Here is a 21,495-nt window from a genome sequence, read left to right as displayed (position 1 = left end):
CGAAATGTACACCTGCTGTTAGCATAACAATATGGGAAGCGGCACTAGACACCCTTACGCAAATGACACTACTCATTCACAGCAGTATATATATAACAGATAGTAATAGCCAAAAATATCGGCTAGATATTTGGCAAAATAAAATAAGATATTATATGGCAAGCAATATTCCGGGGAATTCTTGATGCAAGAAAATAATTGGTTGTGCCCACTCCTAGTAAAGGTACCAATGCCCTTCAATTCCTAAAAAAGAGCGAGAACCGAGACGGAAACTCCAGGAAAAGCTGCCATTTATATGTCAGATATTCCCGAAAAGCCACTTGACTTGGTTAACTGGTGAAAGACTCAGCTGAAAGTAGTTGCGCTACTCGCACGCCGAAACAAAACACCCTTGGTACTAGTGTCCTTGTACGCTAGTCCCATAAGCACGGTTATTAATATGCTTGGGTTACACATATTCAACGTTATTACCCTGGAACTCCAATACTAATAGGCGGAGATTTTACCGCTCCACAAACAGATTAGGGATATGATGATTCCTAAAGGGATGATAAAGTGCAGACTGCCTTCAGAGAAATGGAGTTTACAATGATAAATAATCCATGGGTCACAACACTTCCTGCCACACGAACATGCTCATGAGACGAAGTGGTGGATTAGCCCTGGTGCACCCCACTGACAGGTAGAATTAGATACATGATGTAGTGACCGTTCCCCATTATCATAGGTTTTAATTTGGGACGCATAAATAAAATTTTGTGGAAAGTTTTTGTTACATATTGGGATAGTGCACGACCGCATACTAGAATTCATGCGGTTAGCCCGAATTCACTTGTGCCTTAACCTTCAAAAGGGAGTTAAGGATCACAGAATTACGACAGTGAATAAATATCGGCAAGCTCCCGACCTACACCTTCTACAACTCTGGGTACGCCGAAAACAGGTCAAAATACAGGCTGCTGGCATCCTGAAGGAATGCAAAAAAAAAATTGTAGTGAACCGAGCTGCACAGGCACGCCTGAGTGAAAACCAGCTGACTCATAAGTGTTAGGACGCCAGATGCAGTAGTTGTGGCTCAGGGGTAACGAACAGGGCACTCATCTGGAGGACTTTTCGTAGCATGAAAAAGGGACGACTGATCAAAGATCACGCAGAAAGTATTAGACTTGCCTTACAACTCACACCAGAGGGGTTTGCGTTTCAGCCTGCAGCCCATTTTTTCTCATTTATGCTCAGTGTGCCGCTCATCCACTGACGAAGGACGTGGCTAGAAACTGTCTGCTAGAAACACTCGATGGTGGTACCGATACCAAAGCCTAGAAAGAGGCCTTGCGGCCAATATCGCTAACTTTTGCAGTTTGCACGATTTATGAAAAAGCGATAGCCATTCGCATCTCATGGTGGTTGCAGAGTCAACAACAGTACCATGCTCTGCAAATTGGATTCCGTACACCCTTCGCCCAGAAACTGGTTCTTGTACTAGAAGTGGAGGTACATGCGTCGCCTCATAGCCTCCTTGTATGCACCATGGCGGCTACCGACGTGGCAAAGGCATACGATAACGTGTCACATGCCAAGGTACTAAACTACATGGAAACTATGCGCATTCCCCTTCATGTCATAAAGGCGGTGCATAACCTGCTTAAGGACAGGACGTTTTCTCTCCGGATAAATGGACAACAAAGCGCCAATTACATCGCAAACAGAGGCGTGCCGCAATGGTCACTTTTAGCACTTTTGTTGTTTAATATCACACTCATTTCTTTGGCGCGGCGATGAAATGGAATACCAGAGGCCCAGTTCAATATTTACGCTGTTGATGTCACACTATGGGCGGCTCATAAACGCCTTGAGACACAAAACCTTTATTTAAAAGAATCCCTAAATACACTAGATGTACCGTCTTTGCCAAACGTAACCAGGCTGCAGGGTTTGCTTCTTAGTCGTGCTTACAGCCCTCGATCTAACCCAAAAGGCAAAAAAAGGAGTTAACAAATACGGTGAGTGGTTTTCTTCCAGCATAATTGATTAAAATTTTTGTTGTCCCATAAACGCAGCACTACAGGGCTAAAGAGCAAATCGTGGAGCCTGGTTACTTTTGGCAAAGATGGTACGTACGCGATGCAGGTCTGGAGCTGTCACCACCACAAAAGTCCATCTAAATTCATGTTGCAAATAATATTGCAAGAAAACGGTTGATACCGAATAAAGTTACGCTAAAAATTTGAAATCAGGCATTACAAGAGGTGGGCGAGCTGGGAATTTTCGGCCTAGATATTCCTAAATCTGGCAAAGAAACACAATGGCTCTCTAGGAATGAAAAGGTAGCTGTGAGTTCCTTATGCTTGATAACATGCATTTTGTTAAGGAGAGGAAGAGCCCACAGGGTGGCGGCAAGATGTCTTGTACAATCGAAGCTTAAGCCAGGATACTTTACCAGGAACAGTTCCAAAGTCTCACAGTGCGACAGTGGGCAGTTGGAAACAATAAATTGGAATGTTATGCTGTGTCGCGACCCAGGTTGCATGTTCCAGGCCCGGTTGGTTGTCGTAGCAGGAACAAGGACGAGGCGCTGGAAACCTGACTTTGAAGTGAGATGGGAAAACTTGTATGTACAAAACTTACATGGTAGCGTTTTTCGTGGGAGACTGACTAGAGCAGCAGTCTCCGTTCTACGACCCCCGAAACACACTTGTCCGTTTTTATAGGGTGGAATCCCTATATTCCCTAGATGAAAGGAAGGCCAATTTATGAGGGAGTGTCTCTGTCACCTCACTTTCCCGCACTCTCACACACACACCAACATTGCTTGCAATCATTGACACGCACCTTTCACAGGTTCTGGCTTGAGGGTGAGGAGGTGACCGTGTAGACGGCGTAGATGGCGTCAGCTGCTTGTCTGCGTGCAAGAGTGCACCTGGGCTGAGTCATCGGTCCCGTCGTTGCCGGGCTGCATTCAGGGAGACCACTTAACCTAAAGCTGTGCCCGTGGTTCACCACGGAAAGGAAGAAAACGATGCAAGCCCGCTCTCGGTACCTAGGCTCGACACTTGAATGGACCGGAATTTGGTCGTTTCACTTCCTTTGTTCCGGTCGTCGACGTGTTGGCGGGGATCCGTAATAATTGCCGCCGTATGACGAACAAGCCTTCAACTGGCCGATGCAAGGTGCGATGGCGTCTCACCGGCGCCCGGGTTGGGTGCTCGTAGCCAAACGATCCACCACGGCTCTGGCTTGGGAGGGGTCAATGGCACCTGCTTACCGTTTTGATCCTTGTCGCCGATCTTAACATGCGACGCGGTAGTCTCCGCCGCTCGTCCGATCACAATAGCTCGTCCGCCGCTAGCTAGAGGCCTCGAAAGGGGCTAAACATGATCAGTGTCTTTCAAAGAGGCCGCCTCAGCTGGGCTGGGGGGGGGGGGGGGGGGGGGGGGGTCTCCGGTTCCTTCTTTCATCCAGCCTGCAGGCCAAAGGTCTCAAGTAAAGCATTAAAGACGATGTCTGCACAATACTCCAACCCCCGCAAGGCAAGAGCACCGCCCCCTCCTGAGCTGTGCCAGGCAACCAAAGAACAAGTCCTAAACTATAGGGCTTTCTGGCCACTTTACGGGCGCCCGGCGGAGAGAGCTAGTTACCACACCTACGCGGTTGATTTATTCACGCCACTCTTTGCAATTATGAATCAAATTTTGGTATTAAAAAAGACCCTAGCTGCCCTCGCGATCTCCAGACAACGGGGGAAAACATGAACATCTAGAGGTAAACCTGCATCGTAAAACTACACTAGGCATATACTGACGTCAAACGATTAAGTGTTGTTAAAGAAAAAAACCTGAAAGTGATATGGCGAAGAAAACTAGACCCTTTTGAGCATAAAAGGGTACACGCAGAGGAGCGCCCGGAAGCTATCACTTTGCACAGCGGGAAAAGCCTCGACTGAGGCCATCTACATTCGCATTGTCATTTCCCTTACGGTAGCGCACTTCACAATTATGCTCCTGTAGGGCGAGACTCCAGCGAGCAAACGGCCGTTTATCGGAGACATGTCCCGGAGCCATGTTAGTGGGCACTGGTCCGTCTAAATTGTGGATCTGGAGCCGGCCAAATAGCACTGCAGCTTTTGCGTAGCCCACACTCAACAAGCGCACTCCTTCTCCGAGGCGCTGTATGCTTTCTTTCGAGCAGTGTTTCCGGCCTATGAACAATACGGGGTTGTCCTCCACATTCTCATCGTGCTGGCTCAGAAGAGCCCCTATGCCCCTCTCACTCGCGTTGCACTGAACAATGGAGCCGCAGTCATAGGAAGGAGCACCGAGCACGGGGCGCCTGGCAAGCGCTTTCTTTAACGCGAGTAAAGCTTGTTCATTGCTTGCATTCCAGTTCACATTAACAGGTTCGCCTTTTCTCAAACCGTTCGTGAGCGGACTCGCCATCTCCGAATATACCGGTATATAGTGCTGAGGGTATCCAGCCAAGCTGAGAAAGGCCGTATGTCGATCTTTGTTGCGGGCCTGTGATAATCACGTACGGCAGCGATCTTTGCGTCCAGCGGCCAGCGGTAGCCCCCCCCCCCCCCTCCGATACCGTGAGCAAGGTACTCAACCTCGGCCTTTTCAAGCTGACACTTCTCTGAAGAGACTGCAAACCCTGCCTTTTGTAGCCGGGGTAAAATATCACGCAAGTGACGCAGGTGATCCTCCGAGCTATCGTAAATTACAGCAATGTCGTCGAGGTAGGGTAGTGCCTATGCTTTCGTTCCTGTCAAAACTCTATCCATCAGCCGCAGGAAACAAAACGGCGCGTTTTCGAGCCCGAAGCTCATTACGAGCGGTCTAAAAGTGCCAAGGGATGAGATAAAGGCCTCGTACCGACTTGCCTTTTCCGGGACCTGCCAGTAGCCACGGTTAAGGTCGAGAGTCGATACATACTAGGCCCTGCTGACCGTTTCCACCCGCTCCTCCAGGCTAGGAATAGGGAAAAGCTGGTCTCGCGTCACGGCACTTAACCTTCGGTAGTCAATGCAGGCTGGTTGTTTCCTGGGCACTTCTACAGCATAATGGGTGAGGTGTATTTGCTTGCTTCCGGTACAATGAAACCGAGATCAAGCATGCGTCTTACCTGGTTATTGAGAATCTCTTCCTGCCTCGGCTATACGCGATATGGTCTGGAGCGAATAGGGTCCTCAGAAGTAAGCTGAATGTCATGCTCAACTAAGAACGGTTTTCCCGCGTATCCGTGAAAATGTCCTCGAAGTCTGAAAGTAGCCGCTGTAGGTCCTCCTTTTGTGGCTCGATGAGATCTGAATAACCACGTATACTCTCTAGAACTCCAGTGAAAGAGGTTGTATCCTTACCGGGAAATACAAAATCAGTATCTACCTCTTCAAGTACTTCAGGGCTACCTGGACTACTGCCTCCATTTGTCGATAGGGCTTCATGAGGTTGCAGTGGTAAAGTTTTACGTCTTTTCGTCTACCGGGCATCTTTACCGCATAGTTGGTTTTCGAAAGTTTATCCACAACCACCGCTGGTCCCTCCAAATGCTAATTAAGTTTGTTTGCTTTGGATTCGGCCAGCAGCATTACCCTGTCTCCTACCGAAAACGATTGCTGCCGCGCGTGTAGGTCTTAGTAGAGTATTGTTTTCTGCTGGGCCGATCTTATGTTAGCTTCGCAAGCTCTGTGCAGGATTGAAGCCGTTCTAGCAGCTGAAGTACATATTCGAGAACGGTGAAGTCGTCGCCCTGGCCCACCCAGGAGTCGCGAAGCATGCAAAGGGGTGACCTGAGCAATCAGCCGTGTACAAGTTCAGCTGGATTAAATCCGGTGGCTTCATGCGGTACGGAGCGCAGCGCAAGCATGGTAGCCGCCAACCAAGCTTCTTACTCTCGGCGATGCTCATAGCACAAATCCCTGAGGACTCTTTTGAGCACCGAATGCCACACCTCTACGCTGTTACTCTGAGGATGTCTTACAGAGCTGTGCAGTATGTGAATCCCTCATTTCTCTAGAAAGGTGCTGGTGAGCGCGCTCGTAAAAACACTGCATCGGTCGCTTTGCAGCTCGGCGGGGAAACCCACCTTAGAAAATACCTGCAATAGACCATCTATAAATCCTTCCGATTTCAGCTCCTTCAGGGGAATCGCCTCAGAAAACTTTGTCGCGGGCCTTATAATTGTTAGGATGTAGCGATAGCCCGAAGCGGTCGCAGGTAGTGGACCAACAACATCCACCACAAGGCGCCGGAACGGCTCGCTGATCAGTGGCACAAGTTTTAGAGGTGCCTTCTGTTTATACCGCGATTTTCCAACCCTTTGACAAACGCCACTCATCTGTACAAACCTCCCCACATTCTTAAAACACCCTGGCCAATAAAATTTTCTCAACAGCAGAGGCCTCGTTTTCTTGATGCCGAGATGACAGGACCAGCCGCTTCCGTAGCACAGCTTTAGGATACTTGCCTATATTTTTGTGGCACCCCTAGCTTGCCGTAGTGCACGCCTTTGACGTCTTTGTATTGCCTATAGAGCATTCCTGTGCGCTCCTTCAAAACAATGTTCCTTTTCGCCAATCCTTCACTGCCCTGACACTTCAAATTTTTGAGAGTTTCATCGCTCGTCTGTTCAGCCGCTAGGTCATCTCGGTACACTCTCATAAGCTTAGAGAAGCCATCCAAGGGTGGGGGGGGGGGTGAGGCAACAGAGTGGTTTCAAATTCCTTACTGGACTCACCAGGTGGCGCAGAAGGCGTCATATTCTCGAAATAAACTCCCGCGGCATCTACGTCAGGACTCCGCTCGGCGATTGCATGCTCTTCACCTCCATCCGAATGATCTAACTGGGCTGCGTCGCGGGCTTTAAAACGCGTAAGCGCGTGCGTGGAACGACCCCCACAGCTCAAGCCCCTTTTCTTTAGTTGTTCTTCTGAGCGTTTAGAAAAGAGATAAAGGCACTGCTCTGGCAAGGTCAGTGACACTGCCGCCTCTGTATGCAGTATTCTAAACGGGCCCTCAATTTTGATTCGTGACACTGGCAGGCAAACGCTGTCTTCCTGCCCCACATGCCTGACCCACGCTCACTCGCCGGTGAAATCCTGCGGGGAAACGAGCGCGGAGAGCACCCATCCATTGTGGCGGCAGCATCGCGCAGAACAAGACAATGTTTCCCATTGACGGTCATTTAACGCATGTGGGGCACTAGCAAGCGCATGTTTTCCTCGTCTAGGGTGGTGAGTGAAAAAATTACCTTTCCCTTCGATAGCCGCTCGCGATGTGCCCGGGTTTATTACACCTGAAGTACACTGCAGGTTTCCTGGCCTCGAAGCCGTGCTAAAAGGCCGTGCTAAAAGCGCGGTCTTTCTCCCTCCTTTTTCTGTCAACGTCGTTTCTCCCAGCTGCGCCGTTTTCGCAGTCCCCGTCTTTTGTCCCTTTCTCTCCCCGCGTATGGGGTACTCGGCTTTCGGTCCGCGATGGATATCTCACGAAATCTTTGTGAGGCTTTGGGACTGCCCGCTCGCCCTCTCTCCTTACGTCGCGCCTGATCTGAAATTCCTCTCCATGCTCAACGGCGCGTTCCAAGCTTTTCTGTTCGGGCATATCTTGCACCCACAGCCGCGTCTCCTTCATCAAAAAACTGTAAAACTGGTGTAAACAGATTTCATTGACGACCTTTTCCTCTCATCATAGACGTCGGCAGCCTTGGGCCATTCGGTAAGATTTGCATTGAGATTGTAAGCAAATTCCGTAAAACATTCGGAAGGCCGTTCCACAGCCTTTCTGAATCGCTGACGGAAGGCTTCGACTTAGAGGCGGTACTTCTTAAGCAAAGTTGCTTTTACCTTGTCCTAATCGTCCACCGTGGCAGCGGTGGTGTGCCGTAAACATTCGCCTCGTATGCAAGATGAACGGAGCTCGAATCTCGGTGCCGCGCAATTCTTCACCGGATACGAAAAAAAAAGCCGTGTGGATGGAATTGCATAAACAGGTTTGGAATGCGACCTGATGCCGTTCAACCACTCCGGCAACGCACTCCCTCACCAGAACAAACTTTGGCCATACTGGTGCAGTAATTGGCCAGAACCTCCCTTGATTATTCCAATAAACCCCGGCCCTCAGTCACCAACGGCTGCAAAACAACTGACCCCGGCGGCGGTCATACCTGTGATGCAGCAGGGGGTGCTAAGAATTCCTGGCTCCACTGGACAGGCTGCCAATAGAAACTGACCCTGGCAAAGTTTACCGCTAGAAATCTAGCTAGTGAAGCTAGTTTAGCAGTGCTGTGAGAGGAACTAGAGGGTATGAAATGGGAAGTCATAGGGCTTCGTGATATTAGCAAGCCGATTGAGGCATATACTGTACTGTTGGATGGGCACGTACTGTGTTACCAAGGTTTACCGGAGAGGCGAGAACTAGGAGTAGGTTTTCTTGTCAATAAGTATATAGCGGGTAATATAGATGCATTCTATAGTCTTAATGAGATAGTGGCAGGCATCGTAATTAGGCTTAACAAGAGGTGTAAATTGATGGTTGTGCAGGCCTATGCACCCAAACGTAGTTATGATTACCAGGCAGTTGAAAACTTCTACGAAGATGTAGAATCGGTAATGCGAACCGTAAAGACGCAGTATAAAGTACTAATTGGCGATTTCAATGCTATGGTAGGGAAAAAGCAGGCAGGAGAGGAGGCAGTATGTGAATATGGCATTGGTTCTAGGAATAGCAGGGGGAGTTACTAGTTTAGTTTACAGAGCACAATAACTTAAGAATCATGATTTACCTTCTTTAGCAAACAGAAGAACCGGAAATGGACTCGGAAAAGTCCTAACGGGGAGTCTAAAAAAAATTTAGTTCATACTGTTTTCAACCCGCCAATATGCAAGATGTAGAGGTAATCGGGAAAGTGCGATACAGTGACCAAGGGATGGTGAGGTCCCGAATTAGTTGAAATCTGAAGAAGGAACGCATCATATTAGTAAGAAAGAAGTCTATCAACAAATTATCGGTTAGGGGAGGGCAGAAAAGTACAGAATCCCGCTACAGAATAGATATCCAGCTCTTCTTGTCCAAGACACCATTCCGGATCTTAAATGCAGGGAGAACACGCAGGAAAAGGTGAGGTGCCCCACCTTTGGCTGCTGCAATATACGCCATCAGTTGACGAAGCTATGGTTCATGTCGTGGCCGATCTGCCATATCTTCCGGATTCAGGGCCCCAAATAACCTGTCTTCCTCGACCTCTGCGCCTCCTGACGACAGTCCCACGGGTGCTCGAGACAAGCAGTCAGCATCATCACGTCTTCTTCCGGATTTATGCACGATCGTGACTTCGTTCTTCTGTAGCCTAAGGCTTCACGTAGCAAGCTGACCCGCAGGATCCTTAAGATTGGCTAGCCAGCACAGCTAATGGTGGTCGGTGACCACACGAAAGGGGTGGCCGTACAGAAAGGGCCGAAACTTGGTTATGGCTCAGATGAGGGCGAGGCCACGGCCGCTCAATGGAGGCGCACTTGGTGCGGCCCGTCGCGTCGCGCCTCAATGGCTGGGGAAGCGCGTATTGGGAGAAGTTACAGTTTCCGCCGTCATTCTCCGCGGGGGCGCCACCACTCCAGGACAAGGCGCTGCCGGCACGGACGAGCAGACGACGCGGAAGGAGTGCGCTGGCTAGGTTGGTGCGTGTTATCGTTTTGACTACTCAGCATAACAGCGTCCTAAGCGTATGCAGCACCATGCCAGGCAACTGCTGGGTGCCGCTGTGCACCACGAAAGCAAGAAAAGATCGGTTACCATGAGTTCCCGTGCGATTCACAACGTCGAGCAGCATGGCTGAAAAACATATCTTGACTTGGACGGAAAAGGAAGCCGGTGGAAGCCGAGTGAGAAGTCACTGGTATACTCACTACACTTCACAGATGACGATTACAGGAAGAACATAAAACTGAAGATCCTGCTTCCTTCAGCTGTCCCCTCCGTGTTCCCGAACTGCCCACATTACAAGTTAAGTTACTCACGCGGGCTCATGTTGAGCCAAACAACCTTGAAAAAATAAATGTGCGCAGGTCAATAGCTTTATTTTCCCCACTTCTAGCTACACTTCATTTCCTCCTGGACAACCCCCCCCCCCCCGTGTCATCCTGAAGCATGTGTGTTTCAAGATAGCTGCGCCACGATCACTTTTATGACGATGATATCAAAATGGTATGCCTTGCCCAACATCGCATAAGTGAATACATGGAGACACCAAGAGGAGCCGCTCTATTTGTCAGATGACGAGCGACTCTCTTGGCTATAGAGTTGGACTTTGTCATATCGAAGACATTCAGGTCCAAGGAGGCACGTCGAAGCAAAAGCTAACCAAACAAACGTACGAAGCAACAATCATGACAACCAGATCCACAGTGGCGCAAATTAAGTACCTTCTTGATCACATCAAGTATCTTACAACAATGTCTTCTGTGTGCCTTACTAGTGCATTGCATTTAACCGAATCTTATTTTCAGCTTCCGATACGCCCTAAAGCAGGCTCTGAAAACGGGTCTATAGTATCGCTTTTTAGCAGCCTAAGGCAATTCAAAGGCGGGAACGATAAAGTTGACGCAAGGGCTGCAGTTTTCACCTGGGAGAAAATACTGAAGGTACCACTAGAGAAAAAAAAAATATCGATTGATGTTATACACATTTTGCCATGTTTTGTGCAGGTTGGCAGCTTGCAAGCATCAGTCTGCAAATGCACCTATCAACAATAGGCAGCTATAAAACTTGGCATTCGTGATTATGAAAGTCGTACCTTGCCAACTGCCATATCACGTCTGCTGCGAGAGAGTTTTCGAGTCAGCTTGAATTCATTCATGTGTGATGTGAACCAGCAGCTGACATAGAGTTAGCACCGGTTGCATTCTTGGCTGATTACCTTACACGTTCATTTGAAGAGAAAGTATGAATAGTTTTACAAAATCTCATGAAACATTTTTGTTTATTCTGTTTTCAGTGCCTGCCAGTGTTTTCATTATCTATATATTATCAAAGTTTAAGTAACTTCTAGTGCTGACTTTAGCGTGTCAATAATTTTATTTTATTAGTCCCCATCCATTTACTAACTTCGTGCCTTGTGATTCCAGCAAAACCCTGGACTTATCAAAATTCTTGATGATGGACGCCTAAGGTATCTGAAAATCACCATGCACCTTTGTTAGCAAGGTGATGAAGTGGCCGCAGCTCATAAGAAGCAGCAAGCTATGCTACATGTTAATTTCATCCCTTCTTCCCTATTTTGTGCAATTTCCGGAGTTGATTTGCGAGAGAGAAGACCGCAGTCACACTAAGGACTTAAACTAATGCGACCACTGCTGACCAACTGGACAGGCAACATCAATCAGACAGTGGAAAAAATCCCGCTTGCACATAAACCTTTTTCGAGAAAAGTTCTTCGCTTGTAAAATAAGCTTGCGTGTCTTCTGTCCATCACGCGACTTCATAATCAAACGATAAAAAAATTGCCTGAGCCTGCGGGCGCGTCGTTGAACTGGCTGTCTTGTGTTGTTTCTTTTGCAACAGTTTGTGTTAGTTAGGATGTTTTGGTGGTGGTACCCACTTGAATATTATTTCCAGTGAAAACGGAGGAACAGGCTGAACAATAATGTTGAACGCTACGTCCTGAATTGTAAGTTTCCAGAAAGGTGCACGCTGAATAAATGGCCCCAAACCATGTCCCGATTTCAAGATTGCAATATCTAATACGTTATTACAATGGTTGAAACGCAACTAAATGGGTGCGCACTCAGCGAAGCACACGACTGGCTAGTTCTCGTGGTAAACGGAAGACCACGAATGACTTGGAAAAGCCTAGTGATGATGACTTGCCGCTATCACCTTATCAATAGCAAACTTGCACATAGCATCACATACTGTGTGAAACGCCGCTCATAATCCTAAATTGAACAAGCGCCGACCACGCGGACGCCGAAACGAAAGCACAGCCACGGCCGCTGCGCGCAGCTCTCCGCCCGGACTCGTCCCGGAGCGGTGGCGCCGCAGCGGTGGCGATGAGAACTAGGCGCAATACGGCTCTTCTGGGCGACGCGACGGGCCGCACCCAAGTGCGCCTCCATTGAGCGGCCGTGGCGAGGCACTCTTTTCTGTTGTTGAGTAATTGCCTTCCGCCTTGGAGAGAGTTCGGCTTGCGTACCCAATAATCCATATCTACAGCACGATAGACGCGACAAGAGAACACAATAACGACAAACACAGCGCTGTGTTTGTCGTTATTGTGTTCTCTTGTTCCGTTTATCGCGCTGTCGATATGGAACATTGTCACCAACTCGCCCAACAACTGACCTTGTACGCAATAACCCACTCAGCTCCATCCTGGAATTGTACGAGCACTGCCCCTAGTCCATTTTTGCTGGCGTCCGTGTGCAGTTCAGTGTCGGAATTTTGATCGAAATGGCCTAATATAGGTGGTGATAAAAGCGCTTGCTTTAGTTGCCTGAGTGCTAAATATTGTTTTTCTTTCAACACAAAGTCGACGCTGTCTTTCGTGAGATGGATAAGTGGCGCTGCGATCTGGGCGAAGTTGCGAACGAAACGTCTGAAGTAAGCGCAGAGACCAAGAAAGCTTCGGACAGTTTTCTTATCTGACTGCGGCGGGAATGACACCATGGCCGCTGTTTTCTCGGGATCTGGTTTTACGCCTCTGTGGCTAACTATATGACCATGAAACTTCAGCTCACCATACGCGAATCGACATTTCGAAGGCTTAAGCGTGAGTCCGGCTTTGCAAATAACATGAACAGCTTTGAGTCGCTCACGACGTTCAGCGAAGGTGCTTTCAGGTCAGTTCAGTCCACTTTATTTTCCTTTCAAGTGAAAGTGGAAGACGAGGCAAAAGGCGTGTAACCTGACAAGGCCTCGTCTCCCATGTGCAGCTCGCAACAGGCAACGCGTTACGATGCATACAAAGGGAAATGTCCTGATTAACAATACAGCTAATAAAAAAAAATATACAAGATACATATCAACACACAATGCAGTTTACAGTATAACACCACTTTGGAGCGATACAAACACACAAGATAATATGTGACAGCGCGAAGATGAGAAGAAAAATGCAATAAAAATATGCACCTGTATTTGACAGGAAATAACATGACGACATAGACTGTAAGGAAAAAAAATCATCAAGAAAAACGAAAACTGATCATTTGGATTCAAATGGGTGCACCTATATTCAATAAATATATTCTGTGGTCTTTAGGAATGCCTTATATGCTGATTTGAAGGAATTAAATGGTAACGCAAGATCAATCCTGTGTTCATGAAGGTTTAGTAATTTTACTGCTTGATATTCAAGATCCTGTTTGCCGTAATTGGTTCTGGCTTTTTTTGTTTTATGTGCAAGGGTTCGAAAGTTATAATGTGGAGATATATCTGTCTACCTTGTGTACAGCTTTCTTTTATGGATGATTTGCATCAGTTTAAAGTAATATACCTTTTTGGCTGGTAATAAATCATGTTTTAGGAAGAGTGGCTGGGTTGGAAAGTCACTTATTTTACATTTGTAGTTTTCAAATAGACGTAGAATGCGCTTCTGCAGTACAAGCAGCCTATCGTAATTTCCTTTCGTCGTGGTGCCCCAGACTAATATTGCATAAAGTAGACGCGAGTAAAATAATGTGTAATACAAAGTTTTTTTAAGACAAAGAGGGATAAGAGGAGCTATACGGCTAATGCAAATTACGGCGCGGGAAAGATCGGTTAGAAGGTGATTAATATTGCGGAGTCCAGGATAAATCTTCGGTAAACCAGACACCTAAAAAGTTTTGTGTAGACACCTGATCAATATATTGTATTCTGTATTTAAGTGTAATGTTTTCTTTAGAAACTTTGTTAACTGGTTTGAATAGTATAAACTTTGTTTTGTGTGTGTTCAGCTGCAAACTATCGTTCTCGAGCCAGATAGACAGCTGGGATAGGTAAAGATTGGCTTCCTTTTCGATCCCCTGCACATTTTTGCCAGTGAAAAATATACTAGTGTCATCAGCAAAGATGGTTATTTCAGGTGTGTGTTTAACCTCAGTTATATATTTTAGATACAGCAAAAATAGTGTGGGACCTAGTATGGAACCTTGGGGTACTCCAAGTTTTATTTCAAGATTTTCCGAGTGCTCTCCATTGATATTTACTAATTGGTATCTGTATGATAAATAGCTTTTAATGAGGTCTGATGCAACGCCTCGAATTCCATACCTGTGGAGCTTATAAAGCAAAGTTTCATGGTTAACTGAATCGAAGGCATTTCTTAAATCAAGAAAGATTCCCAGAGTAACATTCTTGTTTCAATATTTTTTATAATTAATGATTTTACTTTAAGCAGGGCCTCTTCGGGCGTCTTGTTCTTTTCAAACCCGAATTGAAAGGGTGAGATTATCTTGTGTTTCTGGATGAACACAGTCAAACGATTATTCATAGCCTTTTTGTATACCTTTGAAAATACCGATAACACTGAAATTGGTCTGTAATTTGTGAACTCATTTCGCGTTCCTCCTTTGTGTATAGGTATCACTTAAGCTATTTTAAGCTGATCTGGAAATATGCCAGTCGAAATAGAAACATTTATTAAATGTGACAATACAGGGCTAATCTCAGACGAAACGTACTTCACGGTCGAGGCTTGTATGTCATCATAACCACTTGCCGCATTTGGCTTTAACTGCTGTATTAGTTTTTCAGTTTCCGCTGGCGTAACAGCACTTAGTACTATAGACTTAATTTGTGAACATGCATTGCTTCTGTTGTCGGCTGGGTGTTGGGGGCGCATTGCTGTATTGATAAAGTACTTATTCATTTCATCTGCTAACTGTTTGCCGCTGTATACATTCCTTGCAATGGGGGGGTTAGGTTTTTGCCGACGAGGGCGTTAACCTGTTTCCATATTTTCGCAGGATTACTTTTTATTTTCGAAAACATTCCTTCATAATATTTTAACTTCGATTTCTTTATATCAGCGTTTATATCGTTTCGAAATTTCTTGTACTCTGCAAATAGGTTTACGTCTTTAGTAGCAAGAAATCTGTGGAAAATTTTATTCTTAGCTGTTATTCGTTTAAATAATGCGTTATCTATCCATGGTTTCTTTATTTTCTTTTTGCGCTTCTTTGATCTTTGTAGTGGAAACGCAGAGTCATAGCAATTCATAAATATATTTAAGAACGCTTCGTATGCTTTATCTGCTTCAATCTCTAATTATACTGGACACCAATACACTTGTTGAATTAGAGCTTTAAATGTGTTGAGTGGCAGCTCATTGATATTTCTATGCTGGAAATAATTGTCATTATTTGTAATTTGTGACAGGGGATGCGTGACGTAAAAAAGAGGTAGATAATCACTAATGTCGGACGAAAGCGTGCCAGAAATGAACTCTGAGGCAACATGGTTCGTTACGCACACATCAATGGATGTAGAGCAGCTGGGAGTAATTCGAGTTTGTTCGGGTATATTATTTACACAACCGTACGATGCAATAAGATTATTAAAATCACGTGAATGAGTGTCATCAGAAATTTTATTGATGTTGATTTCACCCATGATAAAAAATGGCTTTTGACAAGATTGACAGTATTCGAGCACCTTTTCAAACTTTTCCAAAAAAGGTCGCTTATAATCGGTCTGTACACAACAACAAGTATATATTTATTTGTATCAATCCCTAAGAACTCAACGTCAGGATTTGAATCCGTAATGTCATCAATTACCCCACTTGCGTACTGGTGCCGCAAGTAAATGGCGACACCGCCACCTTTTCCGTTTCGATCCAACCTCATGCACGAGTAATTACAAATTTGAGGGGAAGAATCGGTTCTATCTAACCAGGTCTCACAAAACAACAATGCGTCAAAATTCACCTCTAGTTCATCCAGATAAGTAATCAAGTCATCCTGTTTGCTCCGTATGCTTCTCAAATTCAAATAAAACAAAGAAAAGCATGGTTTAAAAAGGCTGACCCTTTCAGCAAGTGAAACACATTCTGTAGAATCATCCATTGACCCGTGCAGCATGAATTAACCAGTGGAGTTGATTGAACTGCGGTTACAGTCAGTGAATAAGGGCAATGTTATTCTTCATAGCAACATGAATGATATTGGACGATTCATCCTTGCGCGCAAAGATTTTGCCCCCGCTTGTCCAGACAAACTTCCATTTAGCTTGCTTTTTCTTTGCGACAGTAGCGCCAAGAAGTTGTTTGTTCTCCCTTGTCAAATGCTCGTTAACATAAATCGGACTACTTGACTCGTCAGAGTCATCTGTGGAAATCTCAAGGTCATCTATGGCAATTTTGTTTTTCTTAGTCATGGCAAGCAGTGCATTCCTCTTTGCGCGACTTACAAAACGGACGACAACGTTCTTATCACTTCCATTCATTGTCGGCACTCTGCGGCAAATATCTATGTCTGCGTCATGTATGGTCTCGCCCATCAGTTCACCGATTTTTTTTTACAAAGGCAGTCGAGTCGTGTTTTTCTGAAACACCCTTTATTTCCAAATTATTGCCTCGATTACACTGCTCAAGCTCATTAAGGCGATTTTCAAGCCTTTGGTTTATGGCTTTTAGCCTTTCATTTTGCGCAGTGAGTGGCTGTATTTCTGATGTGAGGGCCTTAATGTCACTTCCTATTTCCTTGACCTCATCACAGGTGTCGCTCAAAAACGTATGCTCTCCTTAAGTTCCCTGATGTCTGCACGTATCTCTCTGCGAAAATCTGCTACCAACTTCTCTATTTCAAATTTGCCTCCCATGCTTGACAGGTGCAGAAAAAATGCGACAGAAAATAAACACTTCACAATGAATGAAATCTTTCGCTGTGTTCGTCAGCAGTGCAACGCATTCTACTAGTTAAAAGAGCTAATCAATGATTGTTTGTGCTCACCTGTGAAAAAATACGTTGGTCAGTCCACCGCAACGTGCGTGCACTGCTGCCGAACTGAACAGCAATTCCACAGCGGTGGGCTTTTATAGCCAGTTGTCGCTCGGGTGGGCTCCGACTGCGCAGGCTTGGACGTATTCGCCGGTGATGTAGCGGTAGATTAGGGCAGGGCTGATTACGGTGGTAGGGCTTCCAAGTGTGGTGCGACAAAGGCCTTTGAAAAAATACGTTGATCAGTCCACCGCAACGTGCGTTCACTGCTGCCGAAAAGATAACAACGTCAGCCAGATAAACTAAACATGTCTGCCACTTCAGTCCGGCGAGCACAGTGCCCATGACGCGTTGAAATGTCGCGGGCGCTGAACATAAGCCAAACTGCATCAGCTTGAACTCATATAGGTCATCCGGTGTTATAAACGCAGTCTTCTTTCGGTCTCGCTCATTCACTTCGATCTGCCAGTATCCACATTTCAAATCGATAGATAAAAAATAGCGAGCGTAACGAAGCCGGGTGCCGTCGATTCGCGGCAGTGGATAAACATCCTTCTTTGTCAACTTTTTGAGTCGCCTGTAGTCCACACAGAACTGAAGCGCGCCGTCTTTTTCCTTTACCAGCACAACAGATGCGGCCCACGTACTGTTTGGAGGCTGGATGACATCGTCATGTAGCAATTCCCGCACTTGTTTCTGTTTTCTTCTCTTACCTTCAGGGAAACTCGGTACGGGGGTTGGCGAATCGGGTGGGCTGGGCCATCGACTATAATTCTATATTTCGCGACGACCGTCTGGCGAACCCTGGATGTCGTTGAAAATTAATCGCGGTAACAATGCAAAAGTTCGAGTAATTAGCGTGTCTGCGACGACTGAAGTTTTTCTCGATGTTCATTTGCAAGGGTTTATCTTCCTCGTGCGGTTCTGGCGGAATATCCCTATCAGACAACACAACAGCCTCACGAGCGTCACTTATCTCTTCTACATGGGCTATAACTGTCCCTTTTGTCACGTGCTGCGGCTCGTTTCTAAAGTTCGTCATGAAAATGTTGACACGTCCTCCGTGAAGATTTGCTATTCCTCTCGCAACACCAATTTCCTTCGAAAGCAGCATTTGTACATTTCCTTCCAGGAGGCCTTCGCCACAAGCGGGGGTCTCGGCTCGAGCGGGTAGAAATACTGTCGAGAGCGGTGGCAAGCTAACATGCTCGGCATAAACTTTAAGCCCAACTGGGGTGGCTATACAAAACCTCGGCGATAAAGAACGTGCTCGGAGTGTCAACTTATTCTGCCCTACATCGATGACTGCGCCATAATCACGAAGAAAATCCATTACGAGAATAACATCCTCAGAGCAATTCTCTAAGATCACAAATTTGGCGGGACATGTCTCACCATGAATTTCGACGCGGGCTGTGCATTTTCCAGCTAGAACTACAAGGTAACCTCCTGCGGTTCGTATCGGAGGTCCATCCCATTGGATGGCCACCTTGCGAAATTGGCGACATATCTTTCTGCCGAACACCGAGTAATCGGCACAAGTGCCAACGAGTGTAGCAACCGCGTGATGTCCATAATAACGACTACGTTACTAGATGCCACCAAACCATTTTTCGTTTCCCCGTGCTCCGTTGTTAGTCATGTCAAACGTACGTGGAGGCTCTTTCTTTGGGCCAAATTCGGAAACGCCGCCTCCAGGCGTCGCCGCACTTAGTTTTCCCGACGAGGAAGAGGAGACAAGCTCTCACGGCGAGACCCGTGAGGAGGCGTGGGAGGGCCGCGTGGCGTATGCGAGCGGGATACACGGTCATCGGTTTGCATCGGCGATGATGAGCGTCGAAGATATTCACGGTCAACTGTTCCCATCAGGAATGAAGTGCCTCGAAGATACTCCTGGATTTCTCGGGATTGTTCACCGTAATCCTCGCAGGCCAAGAACTCGGTATGAGCAGCGACGCTACATGTGGTCAGGTTCACCGCAGTGGAAACACAACGGTCGGCTGTCCGCAGTTCTCCAGATGTCGGCTTTTCGTCGTCTCCGCGACTCCGAGTATGTGTCATGCTGCTCCAGGAATTGACGGCGTCGAGGCCCAGAATCCGTATTCCGTTGGTACCGGTGAGGTACGGGCGGAGGCTGACGGAGAACGGAAGCATAACTTTCAGCCGGCTGTTGTTCTGCAGCAGCAACAATTGGCCCAGTAGAGATAGTTTCCGGTGTGAGTGCCTGTCGCACTTCCTCACGAACGGCCGTAGTGATGGATAGTGGTGAAGTCTGCTCAGGAGCCGGGAAAAGCCTCCGGAGCTCTTCGCGCACGATTTCTCGAATGATTTCGCGGACGTCGGTGAGGCCAGCACAACTATGCCCAGACGAGGCAAGGCTCGAGACGCTGGGATAAGTGCCCAGCCGCTGATAGTGGTTTGTTCTTGTGGCCAATGCACTCTCAATGTTAGTCGCTTCGGCCACAAAACTGGCTATTGTAATCGGCGCATCGCGTATAAGTCCGCCAAAGATCTCGTTTCAGATGCCCCGCATCAAGGCGCGCACCTTTTTTCCGTCAATAGCCTGTGGGTAGGAGCGAGCACATAGGCGCAGCACGCCCTCTACAAAGCTTCTCACACTTTCGCAGAGCCTTGAATTCGAGCGTGAAGGAGATTTCGGCGTGCTGTCGCTGGTGCTGGTTGACAAACGTGCGCACCAATTCGTTTTTACAGAGTTCCCATGAGGTCGACGAAGCCTCGTGGCTCTCGAACCAGTAGCGTGCCGTTGCGGCCAGAGAGAAGTAAATATTCTGGAGGCACTGTTCGGGGGTCCATCCGCGGTGGCGCGCAATCCGTTGGTAATGTTGAACCTAGTCTTCAACATCCTCCAGGCCATCGCCCGAATCGGGGTTACAGTCCTTGGTGTCACCGGCACGTAGATGATCCGCGCAGCAGCCGCACTGTCGGTTTTCTGCGGCTGGAAGCCCATAATGATGTTAGCCCTGGTAATCGTCTCCTCGGGCAAGAGTCCGAATTGCGGAGCTTGGTCTTGTTGACGTCGAATAGCACGGCTTCCAGGTACTGCAGCAGATTCTAAGAAAATGAGGCGACGTGGACTTTAGACCGGGCTCGAATTACGTGTAAGGCTGCGCTGCATGGAATTCGCTCCCAGCACCTCCATCAAATGTCACATCCTAGCCAAAGAACGGGATGATGAAAGCGACCGCAGGTCAGCAGGGCAGCAGCAGGAACCAGCGCGAAGGCGGCGGCGACACCAGAACACCGAGAGGATCGCCCGCATCAATGTCTTCTTTCTGCACTGAACGCTTGCACTTTGTCTTTTTCGGCTACATTTTGAGCATTATTACCGCCTCACTTGATATATTAGTGAATTTATACGGAGCTAAGGCTACGAAATCGTGAGAAATAAGCATTGCTGTGGCTGCGAACTTATGCGGATGTATGTGTACTAAATCATACAAATTAAACATGTGATAGGAGCTAAAAATAATTATCGCTTTATATACTACAGCTGTGAATTTATGCGGAGCTAAGGGTAGAATATTCTGCGAATTAAACATGTCATAGCAAGCTAATTAAAATCATTACAACAATATGACTGTGAATTTATACTGAGCAGCGGCGTCGAGCTGGGCTCGCCAATGACGTCAGCACAGGCCCAGAGAGAGGAAAAAGACGTTTTCAACCGCTTCGTGGAACGCGGCATCCACTCACCGCGCGGCAGGTGAACGATCGGCTTTGCTGGAATTGCAACCAGCCGGGCCACGTGGCACGCGAGTGTCAATAAAGGCGTATGCAGGTAAATGCAGACCGCCGGCGGCGATAATTGGTAACACCAGCCTGTCGCCGTCGGCGGGAGAATTTCGTGGTAGCCAATACGGCGGAAAATGCGAAATGTGCTCCCACGTCGCGTCACCGGGCGACCGCACCGGCGGCGCAGAGGCTTTTGTCCTCCTCGCCTATAAAGCGCAAGGAATGGCGCGTTCGAGCCCTTTTATGCTAGTGCAGTTAGCTGGTTACAGCTACTCGGCCCTCGTTGACACGGACTTAACACTGTCACTGGTCGGTGGCGATGTGTTCGAGGTCTGCCGTAGATGTTACATCCGTGCCAGGCCAGTCAAAACCCCTTTTAGCTTAGCAGCAGGGACGGCAAAAGCGCAGGGCGCGGTGCGTCTGGTCGTGCGCTTTAACAGAAGAAATCGGAGGCATCGCTTCGTCTACCTGCCCGGCTTAGCCATACCAGTTATTCTGGGAAGAAATTTTCTTTCGGGCGAAGGCATTGTGCTCGACATGGGGGAGAACGGCTATCGCTACAGACCTTTCAACCCCTTCTTTCCCTTTGTTAGCTCACCCAAACAGGATTGCGTCGCCCAACGGGCGAGCGTCCACCCTTGTGTGGCAGACGGCTCCCCCGCGACGCTGAATGGTAGACCATAAGAAGCAATTATCGCGTCCTTCTCAGGAACCAGTAGTCAGCGCCGAAGGCTTGCGGAAACTTTACTCCCGTTTTCGGATTGCTTCACAGAGAAACCAGGCAGAACCGACGTGCTTCAGCACGAGATCGAAACTGGTGATGCGCGCTCTTTCAG

This window comes from Amblyomma maculatum, chromosome 11 (assembly GCF_055883805.1).
Source record: "Amblyomma maculatum isolate TAMU_Amacu chromosome 11, ASM5588380v1, whole genome shotgun sequence".
In the NCBI taxonomy this organism is placed as follows: domain Eukaryota; kingdom Metazoa; phylum Arthropoda; class Arachnida; order Ixodida; family Ixodidae; genus Amblyomma; species Amblyomma maculatum.
This window is presented reverse-complemented; position numbering follows the sequence as displayed.